The sequence below is a fragment of the Megachile rotundata genome, chromosome 3 (assembly GCF_050947335.1).
Source record: "Megachile rotundata isolate GNS110a chromosome 3, iyMegRotu1, whole genome shotgun sequence".
Classification (NCBI taxonomy): Eukaryota; Metazoa; Arthropoda; class Insecta; order Hymenoptera; family Megachilidae; genus Megachile; species Megachile rotundata.
This window is the reverse complement of record NC_134985.1, coordinates 18830183-18852261: the sequence shown is the minus strand read 5'-3', so window position 1 is coordinate 18852261 and position 22079 is coordinate 18830183. Positions and strand designations below refer to the sequence as shown.

The window sequence follows — 22079 nt, the reverse complement described above, 5'->3', positions numbered from 1 at the left end:
CCTCTTTCACAAAACAATTTAAACGCAAGAAACTTTAAAAATCCTCTTTAATTAATACAAACGCAAGGAAGTTGTCAGAGTTAACCATGAAAAATAATTTAAAGTGTAAGTCTGTACAAATGGAATTTGTAAGAGTGATATCCTAGCGGACAGAACTTACGCAGCGACCTAATACTTTCGACAATATTTTAAAGTAGCATTGTCCCGACACGCGGAGTCACCGAGCCTCGAGACAATATCGCGTCGTCGTCACCCTTTTCACCCCTTGGTGAACCCTTCCTGTAACACCCTACCAGCCTTGCTGGGATTTCTTCGTGCCTCGATGTCTGCGTTCTGGTTCCTTTCTGGTTTCTCCCTTCCTTCTCGCGCGACAGCCTTCGTGAACGGGACAGCTGCCGGCCACCAATATCACGCACGCGTATATCACCGTTGAGGATTTTCAATTTTAATATTTTCCTACATCGGGACCGCCTTTACGACCAGCTAAATCATAACGGCCCACCCCGACGAGATATTCCGACATTTTGTATTTCGACACCCTCGGATTATTGGTTCCTATACGCTGGATTCCATCTTTATTCTCTCGATTTCTTGTCTGGATCATTCTCTACACTGAACTGGGGTTCCCTAGGATATATGGAGATGGAGGAGGTTTAAATTCCTATTTTTTTAAGGTACTACAGTTCAGGTCCTTAGATTGTTACACATTTATGTTTACGTCAGTATCTTCTGAATAGTATAGCGAGTAACCGAGTAGTTTCATGAGTTCTATCTCCACATCTCTATTTTTACATAACTTATAAGGTAACGTGTAGTCGAAACGTTTCGACTGAAGCTTTTTGCCGTTTCGTATGAAGAAGGTTTAAATCCCTATACTTTTAAGTTACTGCATTCCAGATCCTTAGATTGTTATACATTTACGTATCTTCTGAATAGTATAGCATGTGACTGAGTAGTTTCATGAGTTCCATCTCTACATCTCTATTTCTACACAACTTATAAGGTAACGCGTAGACGAAGCGTTTCGACCGAAGCTTTTTGCCGTTTCGTTTGATGTGCCTCGTTTGTTGAACGATAGACACATCAGGAGAAATTCGTTGCGGTATTTCTTCTGGCGGATGACGCGTGGATCCACATGGTCCGGGGTTAGACATCGTGGACCAGGTTCTGGACGTATGGCGGATCGTAGTCACGAGCGTAATCTGTCACCGGTACCGCTTCCAGCGTAGTTTTCTACGGCTTATCGCGGCATCGGCTCGCATTTAATCTCGGCAAAAAACGGTGCCCGTTCCCCACGGGGACCGTAAAGCCGCCCGTGTGGCGCCTGCATCCTTGCCGGGCGTACGACAGCCAACGACAATGGCGATCCCGCCGGTAGACCCCCGAGACACTGGCGGAATCTGTCGCGTACACCGGGTGACCGTTTCGAACGCATCTACTGTTCTGCATCACACAGAATATCGATTAGCAAATGTAGTTATGTGTTAGTTCAAACAGAAGTTCGAATCTTATTATTATAGAGAAACATAGCTTTACGGCGTTAAATTATCGATATTCTTGAACAGCCCATAAATTAGCAGCCTCGAGTGAACCTTTGATGGTTGAACATTTCCCAACACGTCGAATCCGTCGATCGATTTGAATACCTCGAGAACAAAATCGTTCGATTTCTTCTGACTGTTCATTGTAATTCAAGCACTTCAATAACCAGTAACACGCAGATCATTAGAGATCGCTTAAGGTGAAGCGATCATCATCGATAACGTGTCTTTGAACCTGCGATGCTCGTAACCACCGAACGAATGTCAAACATTGATGCTTACAAATGGCCTCGATATATTTGCAACGATTGTATCGATGCTCGCTAACGATGTTTACAGTGATATTGCGTACCAACTGTACAGACATCGGACAATGAAAAAGTGCAGTCGTTTCGAGGAACTCTCATCGTTTTCTATCCCTAATTAAACAAAAGATTAATATCGGACCTGTTACAAAGTCCACGCAACTTATACCGCATCAAACAGTGAATTAATCAAACGGAGATAATAGAAACATCCACTTTCGCGCGATCGAAGATATACAAGCTCTCAGCGGCCATTAACAGGTGCAAGATTTTATCCGAGGGGAATGAAGATCCACTGGTAATTTTTCTGATTATTAAGCATTGGTGGATAAGACAGAAATTATTGGTATTTTAGAGGGAATACTTAGTATAATTTAGACTTAGTATGAAGTCTATAAGGGTTTATAGAAGAACTGAGTTCGTCTGGGTTATCATATTCGCTGCCACAAGGAAAGGTTGGTTCACATTACAGATTATTAAACACAAGAGCACATAATCTTCCTATTTCAATTTTTAATCTGCTAGTATATTAAGACTCATTGCTACTCTCAACATTATAAGCTGGACAAAATTCCTTTTGCTTTTGTTTTGAATAATTAATTGAACACAATTTGCAGCTCCGATCAGATGTGATCACCAGTGGTCGACTTTAGTTACTAGACTTAAAACACCCCGATCAAAAGTCTCGATCGAGAGGATAAAAAGAGAACAGCACGATTTCGATTATGGAAGAGGAAACGAAATCGGATATTACACGGTGTAAAATCACGGCATCCAAGCGAGAAAGATACGCGACTTAAGAGTGTACGATGGGTCTCGACGTTCCCCACGTTTTTCCCTCTTTTTTTCATTTGCCCCAGCATTAAGCGAGAGCCCGTTGGCGGGATAAGCCGCAGAAAACTACGGTGAGAGTGGTGGCTGTGACAGATTACGCTGTGCCACGGATTCACCGTCTGCCTCTCTAAAGCTGCTCGAAGGAAAAAAAGGCTGGATAGAGGACGGATCCATTCCGGAGTGGATTAGCCCTCTCCACGTTGTTGCTACCTACACGAATACACGCGTATTTATTAAATCGAGCGCTGATCCCTGAAAACAGAGAACCTGCTCAACGCCCTGGGACACCGCTCGTGCTTTAACAAATTCGAGACACCGTGTGTTCTACCGTTATTCGTTCGGAACAGCTGATGGGCAGGTCGACTGCCCTGGCTACGGGCAGTGGGCTGTATGGTGCCTTTGACGAAATTTGTGGACATTACACGAGTCGAATCACCACGCGTCAAATCACCAGGCGTCGAATTACCACGCCTCGAATCACCACGCGTCGAATTACTACGGATCGAATTACCACGCGTCGAATCTCCACGCGTCGAATCACCACGCGTCGAATCACTACGCGTCGAATTACCACGTGTCGAATTACTACGGATCGAATTACCACGCGTTGAATCTCCACGCGTCGAATCACTGCGCGTCGAATTACCACGTGTCGAATTACCACGCGTCGAATTACCATGCGTCGAATCTCCACGCGTCGAATCTCCACGCGTCGAATCACCACGCGTCGAATTTACCACACGTCGAATTACCACGCGTCGAATCACCACGCGTCGAATCACCACGCGTCGAATTACCACGCGTTGCATTCCCACGCGTCGAACCACCACGCGTCGAATCACCACGTGTCGAATCACCACGCGTCGAATTATCACGCGTCGAATCACCACGCGTCGAATTACCACGCGTCGAATCACCACGCGTCGAATTACCACGCGTCGAACCACCACGCGTCGAATCACCACGTGACGAATCACCACGCGTCGAATTATCACGCGTCGAATCACCACGCGTCGAATTACCACGCGTCGAACCACCACGCGTCGAATCACCACGTGACGAATCACCACGCGTCGAATTATCACGCGTCGAATCACCACGCGTCGAATTACCACGCGTCGAATTACCACGCGTCGAATCACCACGCGTCGAATTACTACGTATCGAATTACCACGCGTGGAATTACTACGGATCGAATTACCACGCGCCGAATCTCCATGCGTCGAATCACCACGCGTCGACTCATAACGCGTTAAATTACTACGTATCGAATTACCACGCGTCGAATTCTCACGGGCCAAATTACCACGCGTTGAACTATCAATCGGCTTTACCACGCTCCAAATCATCACATATTGGATTACCATGCGATAGATTCCCACGCATTAAATTACTAAGGGCTGAATCACTAAACGATGAATTAGCACGTACTGCATTACCAATCGGCGAATCACGACATGTCGTTCTACACCGAATTACTACGCATTTGATTGCCACGCACGTGATCACTACGTGCGAAATGCAGAAATTGAAGATTCAGGACTACAGAAATCTCGATGGGAGAGAACAGCCAGAGTGAAATAACTAAAAAAGGATGATCAAACCGAAGAACCGCTATTAGGTTCTTGCCCTATCTACAAATTATACCGTGAAAACGAATGTACTTAGCGAAGAGGACAAACGGGAGAATGTGTTTCGAGGAGACGAGAGATTCATCGTGGAATGAATATGATCGTGATTAGATGCGATCTACAAGCTATTACGACGTTGATCGCCTTAATTGAGGTTCTCCATGGTGATAAAAGGGTGGAGGTACTTTGTACAATGCGGAAGCGTTTCTTTTTTAACAAAACTGATGATAATGACTCGATTAAACCTTTCATCGTTCAAAGATGATATCTGACGCATCAAACTTCGATACGTTCGATCGTAATTTGATGACATAAACGTAAAATGGAATTATGGCAATCTGAAGAATTATGCTACATTGATATTTTTAATGTAACACAATTTTGAACAACCTTCATCGAATATTCTATCTATAATTAAATCCTCAGCTCTTCTATAATTAGAATTATGAATTTGAAAATCTGAATTTGGAAGTCTAAATTCGGGAATTGTAATAAAAATTTTGAATAATAATACAACAAGAAAAAGTGTAATAAACCTCGTGTAAGGATTCTGAATCAGAGCGAAGTTCAGGTTTCAAGTTAACTCCTAATGAAATCAATTAAGGCACGAACTAATCCACTCGAAAGTCCATGTTTTTACTAGCACTACATTCTACTTATTCGTCCATCTATGTGGAACGGGTGCAGTAGTTCAGCGGTGTTTGTCGCGAGCCGCTAACGAGCAAGTGCTCTTCTCCTCCCCGCGTTCTCTTCTTCTCATTCTTCGAGGTCTGTGCAGCGGTTAGTCTCTTTTCTGCCCTCTTTCTTTACCTTGAGCAGTCCACTCCAGCTTATATAAGTCTTATAAAGAGCAAAGCGGTGGACCACACACATCCGATCCTATCTACAGTCTTCTCTCTGTGCGCTGCGTCTACCTTTCCCTCTCGTTTCTTCCTTCCTGCCACGAGGACAAACCCGGTCGTCTCTCCTCTTGCTCCAACTTCCGGAGAGACGCGCGACGCTCCTAACTCGTTTAACCCTTATTCGGATAAACAGTTTCCTGGGACCATTATCCATATACGTGTGCGTGTATCGACACGCAGGTGCACAATCCTTAAAACATTATTCCCTAAATCTCTATCGTGAAGACGATCTTCGTCAATTTATCAGATGTCGATTGACTGATCCTCGTTACTCGAGAAAGCTACGTTTTAAATTAGGAATATTCAGGTGGTTCCAAATGGGATACCAGAAATCGAACAAAGAACTTACCCCATTCTGTTACAGGACCAGCGGACGGAGAACATGGAATAAAAACAATATCAATTTGTCTACATGTTATACAACCTAAATTATAATATATTAGTTTAAATAGTTTATGTTAGAATATATATTATAACTTTCAAGAACTCACCGTGGTCTCGTTGACGCTCTTGATGTAATCCTTGTAGGTCCCAGCGATCAGCTTCACGATGTTCTCGTCGCCATGTTTGGCCGCCCAGTGCAACGCCGTCTGCAACACACGCGTTGACAGCACCAGGAATAATGATCTCGGCTCGGTCGTTTAAACCGTCTCGCTAACTCGAGAATAAAATAATCGGGATCCATCGGATTAACTCGGTTGCAAAGAAAGAGAACCCAGATCGACGTAAAAAAGCACGCAACGACGGAAATTTACGATCGCGAGAGCGAAAAATCGCAACGGTGGCCCGGTTGTAGACACGACGCGAGCAGCTGTAGCGTATTTTCAGAGCCACGGGGTGAAATATTCGCGAATTAAGCAACGGCACCCAGCTACGTCAACCGGAACGAGCTGGATGAATGGCGACGTCGGACAGCACTCGAGAGGCGGAGGAGCACTTTGAGAGCAGTCGATCACGACGCCGGAGAGGACGGGACGAGAGGAAAAGCAACGCGACGAAACACGCCAGAGAACCGCTCTGAGGATCCTGCTCGAATTACTCTTCGCGATTCCCGTTGAAACCCGCCGAAAAAAATCTTCGGACTTTGCTGTGGTCTGCTGGATTCTTGGCTTTGGTTCAGATTGGGGGGCTTTGGACAAAAACCTTGATATTATTCTCGTTGAGAAAGCATCAGGATTAAGGTATCGTATTGAGTTGTATTCCGTAGTTACAGATTATCACGTAGTACTGATAAGTGTTTAATCACCACGCGATGAATTACTACGCGTTGAATTATCAAGCGTTGGTACACCACGCGTCGAATTATCAAGCGTTGGTACACCACGCGTCGAATCACCACGCGTGGAATTACTACGGATTGAATTACCACGCGTCGAACTCTCACGCGTCAAATTACCTCGCGTCGAATTACTACGGATCGAATTACCACGCGTCGAATCACCACGCGTTGAATTACCACGCGCCGAATCTCCACGCATCGAATTACCACGCGCCGAATCTCCACGTATCGAATTACCACGCGTCGAATTACCACGCGTCGAATCACTACGCATCGAATTACCACGCATCGAATTACCACGCGTCAAATCACCACGCGTCGAATTACCACGCGCCGAATCTCCACGCATCGAATTACAACGCGTCAAATCATCACGCGTCAAATTACCACGCCCTGGATCTCCACGCATCGAATTACCACGCGCCGAATCTCCACGCATCGAATTACAACGCGTCAAATCACCACGCGTCAAATTACCACGCGCTGGATCTCCACGCATCGAATTACCACGCGCCGAATCTCCACGCATCGAATTACTACGCGCCGAATCTCCACGTATCGAATTACCACGCGTCGAATCACCACGCGTCGAATCACCACGCGTCGAATTATCATGCGCCGAATCTCCACGCATCGAATTACCACGTGTCGAATCACCACGTATCGAATTACCACGCGTCGAATCACCACGCGTTGAATCACTACGTATCGAATTACCACGCGTCGAATTCTCACACGCCGAATTACCACGCGTTGAACTACCAAGTGTCTTCACCACGCGCCAAATCACCACATATCTGATTACCACGCGTTAGATTCCCACGCATTAAATTACTAAGGGCTGAATCACTAAACAATGAATTAGCACGCACTGCATTACCAATCGTCGAATCACGACACGTCGCTCTACACCGAATTACTACGCATTGGATTACCACGCACGTGATGACTACGTGCTGAATTATTAAGCACCGGATCACCGCAGGTTGAATTACCACGCCCCAAATCACAATGCATTCGATTACCACATGTTGGATCACACGCAGTGGATTACACGTGTTAAATTACAGCGTCAAAAGCTCAGTTAAACCCATAATTTCTCGCAATAAATTTCCAAAAAATGGCACTAGCAATGAGCCAGTCGAACGATAATGCCGCCTTAAGCGGAGGAAGTAAAGTGTTCGCCGTTGGGACGATTTTTAAAGGATATTCTGTTATAATACCGCTTAAATTGTCCATTTTTTGTAACAAGCACGGGAAAATGAAATGGCAACCGTAAAAATAGCTGTTGGGTAAAACGTGAAGAGCTGCATTTTTAAATCCAAAACGTCGCGTGTCGGTTCAAGCGGACCAGGCTCGTTTAAACGTTGAGTTATATCCGGGCTGGCTTGCTTTGACATCGAGCCGTTCAAATGCTCGGCTATTTCCATATAGCGGGTTATTCCGACGACGACGGATTATTTCGAGCATATACGTTATTATTCTTTGCAAGTTACCCGTGACGGCTCGTAAATTTAATGGCTACCCGGGCCGTGGCCAGTTTTCGGCAAAAATGCGCGACACGCGTACTCCATTCGTACGAATAACGCGTTTAATATCACTTTCACGAGAGCTATCGTAGTACACGTTAATGACACTCGATACAGATTACTCGTTACTGGTTCCCGAAATTTAAATGGTCAAATTGGCTCATCCACTATCTGAGTCGCTTTATTTGGATCTTCTCAAAAAAGAAACCATATTTCAATTAGCAGTTTTTCAATTACCTCGAATTGTCCTGTCACTTGATATCATTTTTGAATAATATTTCTTTGTTGTAAATTCTTGTGACTCACAAGGAAATTTTGATACGGTCTCGAATCGAAACACATGGCATATTAATTTCAAGCTAAATGTCATAAACATTTCATCGATACTTGCAATACTAAACGCAAAGAAATACACCCTGATAATAGAACATTCGTATGCTAGAAATTTCAGCGCGATGCTGTTTCTCGTCCAGCGCAGCTAACAAGGTACTAACAAGGAATCTCCAATAACTCCTCCTTCCAGAAGCCGCAGTGACAAGAAGAATGAAAGGAAAAAAAAGCTGTCCATTCGCGTAACAGCCTGGAAGAACGGTGGATTATCCAGCTCGGACCAACAGAGGGTGGTCCGTTAAAAGAGAAATATACGATTCGCGTCGGGGGATATAAGCAAGCGGTCGCGGTGCTCCCAGGCACATGTATTTTAATTCCGTCAAGTCCGCGTCCCGAGGGTAGATTAAAAATAGTGTCCAGGTCTCCAGATTCGCGCGTGGACGTCATAGAAACCCGGGAGAGTCCACCTGATCCACCTGGAGGGAAAGAGAGAGAGAGAGCCGGACCGTCTGCACGGTAGCAGAGACAACTTGCAGGCCACCTCATTAGCGGCGGAAAAACTCATCCTAACGAGGCTACGTACCTAATGACGAGAACCACGCGCGCGCTCTTTCGTGTACGCCTATTTACCCGTGTCTCTGTGTACTCCCGTCGCTACATGCCCACCGTGCGATACACGCTCCCGTGTCCGTGTACGAGACCGTACGTGTGACCACGTGTGGGGTGCACCTTGTGCGCCCACCAGCCCTATATGCACCGACTCCACGGCAAATTAACGAGCGACGCACCGACAGGATATACGACCTCCTGCTTGATATTAGAGCCACGTGGCGCCAATACCGTTGCTCCGACAAAGGATTCAGCCATCAAATTTTCCTTCACCGCTCTCGATTATCGAATTTTCGTTCTCATTCGGGGTCGTGGAAATTGATCTAATAGGAGATTCGAAAGATGGCGGTGATACAACATGTGACGATAGAAAGTTAATAGTAAGTCTATGCAAAGTACTTGCTGTCCCTACATTTCCATGTCTCAATAGTTATACTATTTCACCTAATACTCTCCGAGAGCTAAGTTCGTCAGAGAATCGAGAAGAGCAGATCGAGGTTTTAAAGGGAAAAAATGTAGCATCGGAGAATTCGAGGAAGACACAGCAATGAATCCCGTTTACCTTTATTTACGTTCAGATAAAGGAACGCGAGCGCTAATCAAGATTAGGATCTCCGTTAGGCGACAGCGTAGCGAGTTGAACGAGCAACGCGATGGTAGCGGGGTCAGGATTAACCTTGTTCGCCTAATACAAGGTCCAACGCGAAAGATGCAAGAATCCGGGGGAATTACACGAGCAGCCAACAAAATGAATTTTTACGGTAGCTCCGCGAGAGGCCATCAGCGCTTATAACGGCGCGGCTCAGCCCCAACGCAACGGTCAGCTCGGAGGCCGTCTACTTGCAGCGTGCTAACGAAGTTTTATGAAGCGCGATAGCGCCATACCTACGCCGTCCCGTGGACTTTGGCGCTCCTTAATTTGTGAATGCTGCGCACACTGTGTCGGCTGGACGGTGCGGTGCCGCAAAAGAATGGTATGTCGGCCGACAACGTGATATATCTTCGGTCCTGTGCCCTGGACCTTCGTCCGACTACCAGGGATACCGTGGGTATACGGTAGCCTTCGTCTTCGCACTCTTTACCGGGATTCTCCTTGGAAATCCTTGCGACGTCATGCGTGAGAACCTTTAACGTCGAAGCCACTCCGTCCAATGATTTGTGCTACCCTTTGTTCCGCGTACGACGGTGCACGAGGTCGTGACATACAACTTTTGCTTCTCCCTTTGCGTCCTTCTACTCTCTGCCGGATTAACAACGTCCCCGTGGGTTGTTCGTTGCCCGACATCTTGTCTCTTGCGTGTTTCGAATCAATTGTTCGACTTGTTCGAGATACCGTGTTCCTGTCGGTCCCTGCATACGTATACCGAAGTTTTCTATCGATTTCAAGCTTGCGGTTTGAAGACATTTTATCGATATTCGTATTACAACATCTTTTTATTATACATTTACTGCGTGATATTTTTACGTAATGAGGTAGTACGAAACTTTATATCCTTCGAGATGAGTCGTTGCTTCTTGTAATTGATAGTCGAACGTTCATTTGAAATCCTGTACAAGATCGAAGATCCATGAATTAGAGACAAAGTACAGACTCGCAGTATCTTGTCAGCAAGAAATCATCGTCAGGAGGAATGGGTCCCGACATCCTCTCCCGATATCATAATCGCATCTCCGTCCGGATTAATTAGTACGTCCGTAGGGTTTCGCGCGAGCAGCCTCCCTCCGGGTTGCTGGAGAGCGCAGCAAAAAAGCGGTGGACCGTTTTCGTGGGCCCCGAGTGTTCGGGGCCAGTATGTGCCGGGCACATGTGCACGAAACTATGTAGTCGTGAGTATATAGTTGTCTCCTCGTGGGTACTGATTAAGCTAACCGGCGACTGCGAACGCTTCGAGCCACGGCGAGCGGCACAAGCTTCTGCAGCAGCAGCTACCGCGGGCTCTGATGTATGCGAGCGATACAGATATCTCCGGGAAGGAATTTGCGTTGAATTAGCGTATAATCGGCGGGCCGATCTGCTCATACGGAATCCCGCGGCCCCGCTTACACGTGTCCCGAGTGCTGTATTCTCTGCGCGAACACAATATTTAGTGGCCGTCTTCTACCGGTCCTTTCCTCCCTTCGGTTCCCGTGGGACCTTGTCGCTGGCTGGTATGCGACTCCCTTTAAATCCGCGTCGCCGGCTCCAATTTTTCCTCCTTTTTTTTCTCGCGACCCCCGCGAATGCCAGCCTCGTCAATTCGCGCGAGCACGTTGATTAAGCCGCTATCGCGACCGATCGACCGGAGAATCCAACTTCCATACATCAGGATGCCCGCAACGCAGATAAGCCCGCGTGTCATCGACGCACGCGAAAATCCTCTCGTACTCGCGGAGAATCTTCGCGGAGAATCGTATCGATGGGAGACGAGCGTTTTGGCCCGCGGGCTCCCGAGCTCGCGTAATTGGATCCTTGTTAAACGGAGGAACCTCGAGGAAGGTAAGACCCTTCGATGTTAAGGATTTCTTGCCTCGAACTCGAAGCTCGAATAATTTGACGGTGCTCCGAGTCGACGAAGATTTTGCACATTCGAAGTTTCGCTGAAGGTTTAATCGAGAACTTCCAAGTTCCCTTGTTGGTCGATAAAGCACAAAACTCATTCTACTCATAAATATGTCCTCGAGGCAAAATTTATGATCCTATATTCGATTCAGAAATTCTGTACCCGAACTTATCGTTTTCGAATCTCGAAGAAACCCGAGATCATCGTCCGCGATCAGGAAACAAATTGACGAGCAGTATCGGTCCCCTCGGATCGAATAGGCTGGACCGCGAATAATCGGTTCGTAGATGTCTTTGTTTCCCCGTAATCGTCCCAGGGTCAACAGATTCCCGGCGACGAGGGATCCGCTTAACAGCGGCGTTCATCTCGGCATCGAAGATTCGGCCCGGGCAGGAAGCCGGTTCGCCGACCGATCCTCCGAACTCGTGGCTACTCGCGGTGGGTCGTCCCGATCCTGGCAGCGATTCGATCTTTCGTAAGTCGATTCCGGGAAATCGAGGGAGACGTCGGGCGCGTGTCTTCCTTCGCGGAAAGATGGAAGAAAGGAACGGCGATAGAGGAAGGAGGAAAGATAGCAGGATGCCGGGTAACGAGCCTCCGGTCACGTGTACGGCGTCGGGCGTCGAGATGTCAGATCTATCGGCGCGTGCTCGATGGCGCGTGTCGTCGCCTGTTGATCAGCCGCTTGTCTCGTGTCTATGCTCCACGCATATCGGCTTAGAGTCTGATCGATTCTATTAGTCATGAATTTTCCTTTCCATCTATTCTAACCCTTACACATCTTGTGCAACATTTACGAGTTTTTTCCTTCGCGCGATAGGTATGTTGTAAAGATTGTCACCTGAACTTCGACACATTCTTGTAATTCTATGTATTTACATCGGTCTTGGTTTATCGAATAACTCGCGAGGCACATTACAAAAGCCTAGATCGTTACACAATCGAGTTGTGTCAATCGAGTTTCGAAGTCAATCAAATCTTAATATGAATTTCAACCCCTAACTTCGTGAACATCATCTTCCCAACAGATCAAGTATGATAATGTCGAATGAGGGAAGATTTCATAATGTATCACCGTAAATTGCAATGAAGGAGTAAACACAATATCTTTCGGGGGATTAATTAGCACAATATTTCTCTGAGAAGTAAGAAAAACTGGTGACAACGGGTCTTTCTTGCATCGCGGTTCTGGTAACACGGCCGAGCACGGTTGTTGCATCGCGCAGTCTCGCGTTGTTCCCCGGTTGAACGCGGGGAAACGTCCAGGCGAGAGTGTTTTATTTCCTGCAATTGCGTCAAGGAGGTGTGTTGCCGGGAGAGTCCCGTAAAAAGAAGAACAAGCAACGAGTGGCGTGCCACCGGGAACTTTCGCGGCCCGTGCCAAGGATGATACACAGGATGCAGGAGGTGTCATTAGCATAGCGCGGAAGAGCCGTGCTTTATGATTTATTCGGCCCCTTCTTGTTACGCCGTTCTTTTCACTCGTAATTCCGACTGCACGCCAGGTAAACACGTCTGCAATCCGTACCTATGTAGATCTATCGAGACGGAGATAGAATTTCGCTTTTGACGTGTCGAGGAAACCTTTTGCCGTTACGAAATTATACTCGTGTACAGGGATCGCCGCTCGACAGGTTAATAACACTGATTTCAGATATCACTGATGTCCAACCGCAACTGGCATCTTGTACTTATGTTAATTGTTGGCAATGATACTAATACCTGACATGATGCCTCGTGCTTCGTAACAGTACCTGGCTGTAATGACACTTAATACGTTTAGCCTGGGTCAAAACCGCTTCTAACGATCCAAGGATAATTGACCGATGTCACGCGTTGTAATACCACGGGATGATCATCACGCGTTAGATTAGAACGCGTAAAATTATTATGCTTTACATAATACCTGGCGCTAGATCATGAATCAAATCACGTCGGATTATCATTAATCGAATAAATAGACATTGATCTATTACGCACTCGCGTCGAATAAGCATGCAACGATCTCTGAGCGTAGGATTCGTTACACGGGTAATCGGGATGTGATGAATCACTGTGCGGTGAATTATTATGCGTCGAATTACCACGCATCGAATTTACTACGCGTCGAATTCCTACGAGTCGAATTTACCACGCGTTGAATTCCTACGCGTCGAATATCCACGCATCGAATTTACTACGTGTCGAATTACCACGCATCGAATTTACCACGCGTCGAATTACGACGCATCGAATTTACCACGCGTCGAATTACCACGCGTCGAATTACCACGCGTTGAATCATCACGCATCGAATCACCACGCATCGAACTCTCACGCGTTGAAATACCACGCATCGAATCACCACGCGTCGAATTACCACGTGTCGAATCACCACGCGTCGAATTACCTCGCGTCGAAACACCACGCGTCGAATTTACCACGCGTTGAATTCCTACGCGTCGAATTACCACGCATCGAATTTACTACGCGTCGAATTACCACGCATCGAATTTACCACGCGTCGAATTACGACGCATCGAATTTACCACGCGTCAAATTACCACGCGTCGAATTACCACGCGTTGAATCATCACGCGTCGAATCACCACGCATCGAACTCTCACGCGTCGAAATACCACGCATCGAATCACCACGCGTCGAATCACCACGTGTCGAATCACCACGCGTCGAATTACCACGCGTCGAATCACCACGCGTCGAATTTACCACGCGTTGAATTCCTACGCGTCGAATTACCACGCATCGAATTTACTACGCGTCGAATTACCACGCATCGAATTTACCACGCGTTGAATCATCACGCGTCGAATCACCACGCATCGAACTCTCACGCGTCGAAATACCACGCATCGAATCACCACGCGTCGAATTACCACGCGTCGAATCACCACGCGTCGAATTACCACGCGTCGAATCACCACGCGTCAAATCACCACGCATCGAATTCTCACGCGTCGAATTACCACGCACCGAATTACCACGTGCCGAATCACCACGCGTCGAATTACCACGCGTTGAATTACCACGCGTCGAATCACCACGTATCGAATTCTCACGCGTCGAATTACCACGCATCGAATTACCACGCACCGAATTACCACGTGCCGAATCACCACGCATCGAATTACTATGTGCCGAATCACCACGCGTTGAATGACCATGCACTGAACCACCACGCGTCGTACCACCAATATCGTATAGAATTACAACGTGCCGAATCACTGCGTACAAAACCACCACGCGTTAAATCTCGCAATTATTTAGAATGCAAGTACAGGTGAAAATGGGGCGATGGTTCGGACGTCAGTCGTGATCCCCCTGAACCGACATACGGATTCTTTTTTGCCGGCAGATCACAATGTTATCCAGCACCATCGAGCCTACAATTTCAATTCACCGATGCGATTGAAACAAGGCTTCCTAGATCGAGGAAATAATAAGAGTATGTACGTCGGATCGTGCAAAACGAGGTGTAACTGAAATCACTCGAGGCATCCGCTCAAACGAGCTGTGACTGCACGAAGATTTTTATCCCGTTCAACGGGCTCTTTAATTCCTTCTCCCTGATCCCTGTCCGAGATATCGCGATACCGCTCTTGGCATTATTCCAGCTACGATATTGAAGATTCAATAGAACAACGCACTCTTCGTGCAAGCGATTCGTCGACAGATTCGCATCTGGTTGTCTATGCATGGAAACTCCGACGTTTTAGCTTTTCACAAAGCTTCTTGATGTACTTTAATTACTACCACTAGTAAAATTAAAACACCACAAGTTCTGAAATTACTCCATCTACCACGAAGAATGAAGGAGAATCAGAATAATTAGTTTCCTTAACTCAGAACGATTTGGTTTACATCAATTTCTAAGTAGAACGAGTCAATGACAGAGTACACTTCACGGAAGAAGAAAATTACCGTCGTTGCGAAATTGCGTACAAAGAAATAACGAGAAGCGGTCGACTAAATTACGAAGAAACAGAAATCGCTAGTTCCTTCGTCCTGTCTTTACAATGTCACAGGTGGCTTCGTCGAACCGCGACGAGACAACGATTTGCCATCAGTTTCGTCCATTAACTCGAAAACATTCACTCGCTTCGACGTGCACTGACGACTTTGCCGTGATAGTTGCTCGAAGAATGAATACACCCGTCGAGGTACTTCTTACACGTGCAACCGTGGGAGACCGGAAGTCGGATCGGTACTGGTCGGAGGATGCTCGTCTCATGAATACATGACCCACTTGAAATTTCTAAATGTTATTGGCCATTTTGTCGAATTGGGGAAGACAAAAATTAAAAAGGATTTAAATATGGGAGTTCAGGATTTCAAAAGTATTGAGGGACTCAAGGTGAATAAGAATATGCAATAACATGGATGGCATGCATAAAATTGATAGTAATATATAGTATAACGTCAATGAGATTTTTACCACGTGTCAAATTACCACGCGTTGAATTATCACGCGTTGAATTACCACGCGTCGAATTACTACGCATCGAATTACCACGCATCGAATTACCAAGCGTCAAATTCCTACGCGTTGAATTACCACGCATCGAATTACCACACATCGAATTACCAAGCGTCGAATTACCACGCGTCGAATTACCACGCGTCGAATTACCACGTATCGAATTACTACGCGCCGAATTGCCACGCGTCGAATTTACTACGCGTCGGATTACCACGCGTCGAATTATCACGCGTCGAATTTACCACGCGTCGAATTACCACGCGTCGAATTAAGCACGCGTCGAATTAAGCACGCGTCGAATTACCACGCGTTGTATTACCACGCGTCGAATCACTACGCACCGAATCACCACGCATTGAATTACTACGCGCTGAATCACCACGCGTCGAATTACCACGCGCCGAATCACCACGCGTCGAATCACCACGCACCGAATCACCACGCGTCGAATTACCACGCGCCGAATCACCACGCGTCAAATCACCACGCACCGAATCACCATGCATCGAATTACCACGCATTGAATTATCACGCGTCGAGTTACTATACGCCGAACACTTTCTGCAAAGAGGGATATTACTAATACTAATTTTGGTTGTCAGAAGCGGCAAGACTTGTTAGACAATTTCAATTAAAAACACAGATCGTATCATAATTTCATGTACAGTTGAACATGCAATATTAACAAATAATACAGAAAAAGTGTAGTGTCAGTCCTATGGTGGAGTGAGGATTAAATAGGTAATCCATAGAGAAATCCAAAATAGAGGAAGGTGACAGGTGATTAGTAAAGGCAATGGTTGAAGTTAATTCTGTTCTTCTACAAGTTCCGTGTCGTTCAATATCCGGTCCGGTATCCAGCTAATTTCCCGAGAATTTGCATGCCGATACAAGGATAGGACGTGGTGGCAGGCAGCAGTTTCAATTTCGCAACGCCAATCCAATCATGTAAATCAGGGGTAGCATTATTAGTGGCGGCAATCGAACTCTCCTAGACCAATAGGAGGTGGCCGTGGAGGAGGTGGAGGTAGCTCGATTACCGATCCGAAACGAACGGAGCACAGGCGTCCAACTAATCCCGGGTTTACCTAATCGCTTACTCCCTTCCTCCTTCGTCTGCGCACGATTCCGCTCGTTCGCAAAGCGGCTTACCCTTCCACCCTCTCCTGTACTTCCCTCGTCGGAATACCCGAGAAACTGTGCATCTGCGATCGAACACCGTTCGATTTTCCTCGATCGTGGATCTTCGGGAAATTTGTGTTCTACCTTCTGGCCCGGGGCTCGTTTATTGAATAGTATTTTCGGATACTTTGCGGCGACACTCGTCGGGAATTAATCGCCATCTTGAGCTTGATTCATACTCTACCAGACCAGTTGGCATCGGCCGAGCAATTTGTTTCATTTTCGGTGCTCGATTGTACTAGCTGGGTGGTTTCGAGGAAATCGTGTTTTAAATTCCTCGAAATTAAAATTTACAAAATTCCAAATTATTCTCGAGTTTACAAATTTTAAATTTAGCTAAACTTCGAGATTTGAAGATTGATAGTAAGCTTTGAATATCAGAATTTTTCTGAGGAAATAGAGGCACCATCCCTCAGAGCACTTTCCATCAGAATAACTATGTCGATTCCAAAGAGATACTCCTATAGTCGCTTTCAAGTGCACCACAGTATAACGAACACCTTGGTCGCTATCGCATCGCACAATATTTGATCAGATTGTAGCCGGTTATCTGTCATCCAGCAGACATGCAGTCCAATATCAACGAAAAAGCCCGCCACTTGCAGGGAAACAGAAGAGTAAAAGTAGAAAGTGGTGTACTGAACGATAACGGAGTCCTCGTACGTTTTCACGAATCGTACATAGTTTTGAAAAAAAAGAAACATAGGAGTGGGAAGAATATGGCGGGAAATATAATCAGGACGTAGCCGATAATTCTCGACGGCGAAAGAGCCGGAGCTACGCGATCGAACGAAAACGTAAGCCGGTTAATCCTCTGTGAAATACCGCGCTGGATCCGAGAACTTTGCCGTACGGCCGAGGACATCGAGGACATCGATTATTCGCGGGAAACCACTCGCGTTAATCGTTTGAACTCCGCTTCAGGAGGACGTACGCGATCTCTTGCTTCCGCCAGGTACGCGCCACATGATCCCGCAAACCACGGGACATTGGAATCCTTTAGGGATACTTGTTTTGCAAGAATCTAGGCGCTTTGCGAGACAATTACATTCTTTCATTTATGTATCATATTTTTTATTAATGTTTTGGGTGCGCTGGATCACCACGCGCCGAATTTCTTTACGCCGGATTACCATGCGTCGAATATACCACGCGCCGAATTACCAAGCATCGAATTTACCACGCGTGGAATACACCACGCGCCGAATTACCTAGCGTCGAATTTACCACGCGCCGAATTACCACGCGTGGAATACACCACGCGTCGAATTACCATGCGTGGAATACACCACGCGTCGAATTACCACGCGTCGAATATACCACGCGCCGAATTACCAAGCGTCGAATTTACCACGCGCCGAATTACCACGCGTGGAATACACCACGCGTCGAATTACCACGCGTGGAATACACCACGCGTCGAATTACCACGCGTCGAATATACCACGCGCCGAATTACCAAGCGTCGAATTTACCACGCGCCGAATTACCACGCGTGGAATACACCACGCGTCGAATTACCACGCGTGGAATACACCACGCGTCGAATTACCACGCGTCGAATATACCACGCGCCGAATTACCAAGCGTCGAATTTACCACGCGCCGAATTACCACGCGTGGAATACACCACGCGTCGAATTACCACGCGTCGAATTACCACGCGTCGAATATACCACGCGCCGAATTACCAAGCGTCGAATATACCACGCGCCGAATTACCAAGCGTCGAATTTACCACGCGCCGAATTACCACGCGTGGAATACACCACGCGTCGAATTACCATGCGTGGAATACACCACGCGTGGAATACACGACGCGTCGAATTACCACGTGTGGAATACACCACGCGTCGAATTACCACGCATCGAATACACTACGCGTCGAATATACCACGCGCCGAGTTACCAAGCGTCGAATTTACCACGCGCCGAATTACCACGTTCTGAATTCTCACGCATCGAATCACCACGCGTCAAATTTTCACATCGACACCTCACACCTTCAATCACCACCCATCATAACAATCAATAATACCCCACACTAACTACTAAAATCCCCCACAACCGATCCAAAAGTCAACCATCCCATCTTCTCTCCACCTCTTAATCCATCACGTGGCCATCGATATAAGGATTTTGCGTGTCCACGGAATCGCAAGTAAAAAAATATTGCCTTTGTTCCCTAGTCGGTACTGGTACATGCATATATTTCTATTTCCCAGTACGTTCCTCGATGATCTAGAGGCGTGCCGTTCGGAAAAATGCGGTCGGAGATCCTCCAAGTCGGAATGATATTGAATCGTTCCCTCGTGTCGGACGTCGGTGCGGGTACCAATATATTTCATAGACGGATACAACAAAAGGACACGGTTTCCTCGGAGAGACCTCTCGGAGAGATTAGTATGCTCGTATCTGCATGCCGCAAGATCGTATCTGCCGCGAGCGCGGGTCCTTTGTGGGTTTTTGTTTGCGTTGCGTACGTATTTATGTGACCGTTCTCCTCCTCTTTCTTTCCATCCTCCTTCACCCTCGTTGTTTCTTCCTGTAGCTCTTCTTCTTCTGTTTTCCGCGCCATAATCGCGCGGATGCGTCCCTCTTCGGGTATGTCCCGAATGATTTGCTTTATCTCGCTCTTTCTTTCATTAGAACCCTTGATTAACTCTTGATTCTTATGAATAATGATATCTTGCGTGATGACATATTTGTCAATGTAACGTATGAAGAAGACCTAAATTCTCTACTTCTGAACTCTACTTTTGTTCCAGAAAAATTTACTCTGACAGTAATTCACAGAAAAGAATGAAATTTTAATTGAAAAGGGGATGAAGAACCAACAGGAGCCAGACGTCTCGAGCGAAGTGGAACTCGAAGAGCAGCAACGGTCCGAGACATCCGTCGCCTTGGCACAGACCTAATCCCTACTGTGTACCAATTACCTCGTCCATTTTGGCTGCAGTTCATGCAAATTGGATTTCGGTTACAGAAGACAGGCCCCTTATTCGGGGCTTTTGTCGTCGTTCAGGCGATCCGTAAGGATAAATGTGTCGCGCGCCCAGGAACCGTCCTTCCTTGCAGTTGGGCCGATCGAACGGTCAAGCGATCCTCGAGAAAAGAACCGTAAAATCGTTGTAGAGTTTCCAAGGCAACTGTACCGTGCACCGAGTGCTTTCAACAATAAGAGTATCGTTGTCATCGGAGAGGTAGTCGAGCCAAACTGTCCATAATCGGTCCCATTTTCCGTGCCACTCGATGCTCCGCAGACCGCAAAATGGCGGAAGAAAGGTGCACCAGATCGCCCGATGGCAGAAACGTAAACGTTTCATGGTTGCGGAGAAATGGATGTAATTCAGTTACAAAACACGAGACAGAACTTTTTGAACGAGAAGATATATACTTCCGTATTATTTGCAACAAATATGTTGCAAAAGGAGCAGAAAGAAAGACGAGGCTTTGACATCTCGAAATCCAAAAAGAGATCATGGTGCATGGTAATGCAGATAATCATGGGAAACGTCGATGATCGATCGTCTCGCTGGGAAAGGAAAAGAACCATTATGTAAAGATGAACTTTTTGTGGCAATCTCTGCGTCAATTAAATTACCGCGATGCGTCCGGGCCCTGAGGTTCGATCGAGCCTACGGTAAAGTGCATCGTGCGAGTGAGAATCGTTCCCACGAGAAACGTATTAAAGATATATAGAGACCCTCGGTCTCGAGAAAAGACTAAATTGGTGGCTGCAATGTAATATAACGTGAACGGCTACAGCGGAATAACCAATTTGCTCCGAAAAATTCTGGAAAACTATCCTGTCCGGAAAACTATCTCTATATACGCGGAATAACGTAGTTCATAAGCAATTGAAACTTCTTTAGCTTATGGAGATGGAAGTCTTCAAGGTGAACTTTCCCTTCTTTTTCGAGACGAATCAAAAACTGAGACATTCAAGATTTTAATACAAGACGGCAACAAAGTTTATTCCTACTGGAGCTGATAAATTTTTAGAAAAGTAGAGGAAGTTTTCTTTTGATTGGTAAATTTGAGGGTTCGATAACAATACATGGGGACGTGTGGATATTACCACTATTTTTGTACATCATAAATCCTTTACAGATTTAATATGAACTTTCAACCGAGAAAATGAAATCATTTCCTTTTCAAAGTTCGAAGAAATAATAATGTAAGAACCATGTTGGCACGTAAGGTTATCATCGAGGGAGGTCGACGATCGTTAGCATTCCCCGGTCATCGTGCATCGGTTTTTCGGAAGTGCAACCTGGGAGGGCAGAAAAGCAAGGAGCCCTACGGTTGCATACGAAAAGAAGTCGAGTGAGTCAAAATTCGAGAAAAAGCCAGGAAATCGATGGTATCGAGGCACCGTTTCACTCGGGTCCTGTGAATCACGCCGCGCCGGTTGATTAGTAGTCGCCCGCCATAGGGTTTTGTGTCGGCTAAGCAGCAAGATGACGAGGTTGATGACGCTTGTCCTCTCCTCTTTCTCTCACGACTCCGCGTGGCGGCTGTGCGCCGAGAATTCTATTATTTAGACAGCGAAGCGAAGCCTGACACAGGTGGGCGCAGCACTCGCATACCCAACCGCGTCGTTTAACGCAATTACCTCGCTGCCGTGCAGACGTGCGTGAAATCTCAATTTCACCCGCTTGCACGCCGCTTGTCACCGCCGCGCCCCGCCGGATACCTGCTCTCGCGTACACGAACGGACGCCGAGCGTTTTCTTGCCGCGTTACCGCAACACGCATCGCGTACGAACGCGTTTCATCGACAACTCTAAACCTAACATTCTTGACATCTTCATCGAGACGATCAACGGGACAGGAATTAACACGAGGGTTGAAAAATTTCTGGAGGAGGAATCTCAGGAGGACGAATTCGTCATTGACTTCGTTCGGTGTCGA

General features: G+C 46.6%; 1 protein-coding gene across 2 annotated transcripts in view; it reads right to left on the bottom strand.

Annotated features, from left to right (window-relative positions):
- Positions 1 to 648: 648 nt before the first annotated feature.
- The window catches only part of sowah (ankyrin repeat domain family member sosondowah), a 108461-nt gene continuing 87030 nt past the window's right edge, over positions 649 to 22079 (bottom strand). For both annotated transcript variants that reach the window (XM_076529950.1, XM_076529948.1), the window contains 2 exons: positions 5706 to 5804; positions 649 to 5569 (listed from right to left, as the gene is read on the bottom strand). The gene's annotated coding sequence lies outside the window, so the exon portion shown is untranslated. The remainder of the gene's footprint in view (positions 5570 to 5705; positions 5805 to 22079) is intronic.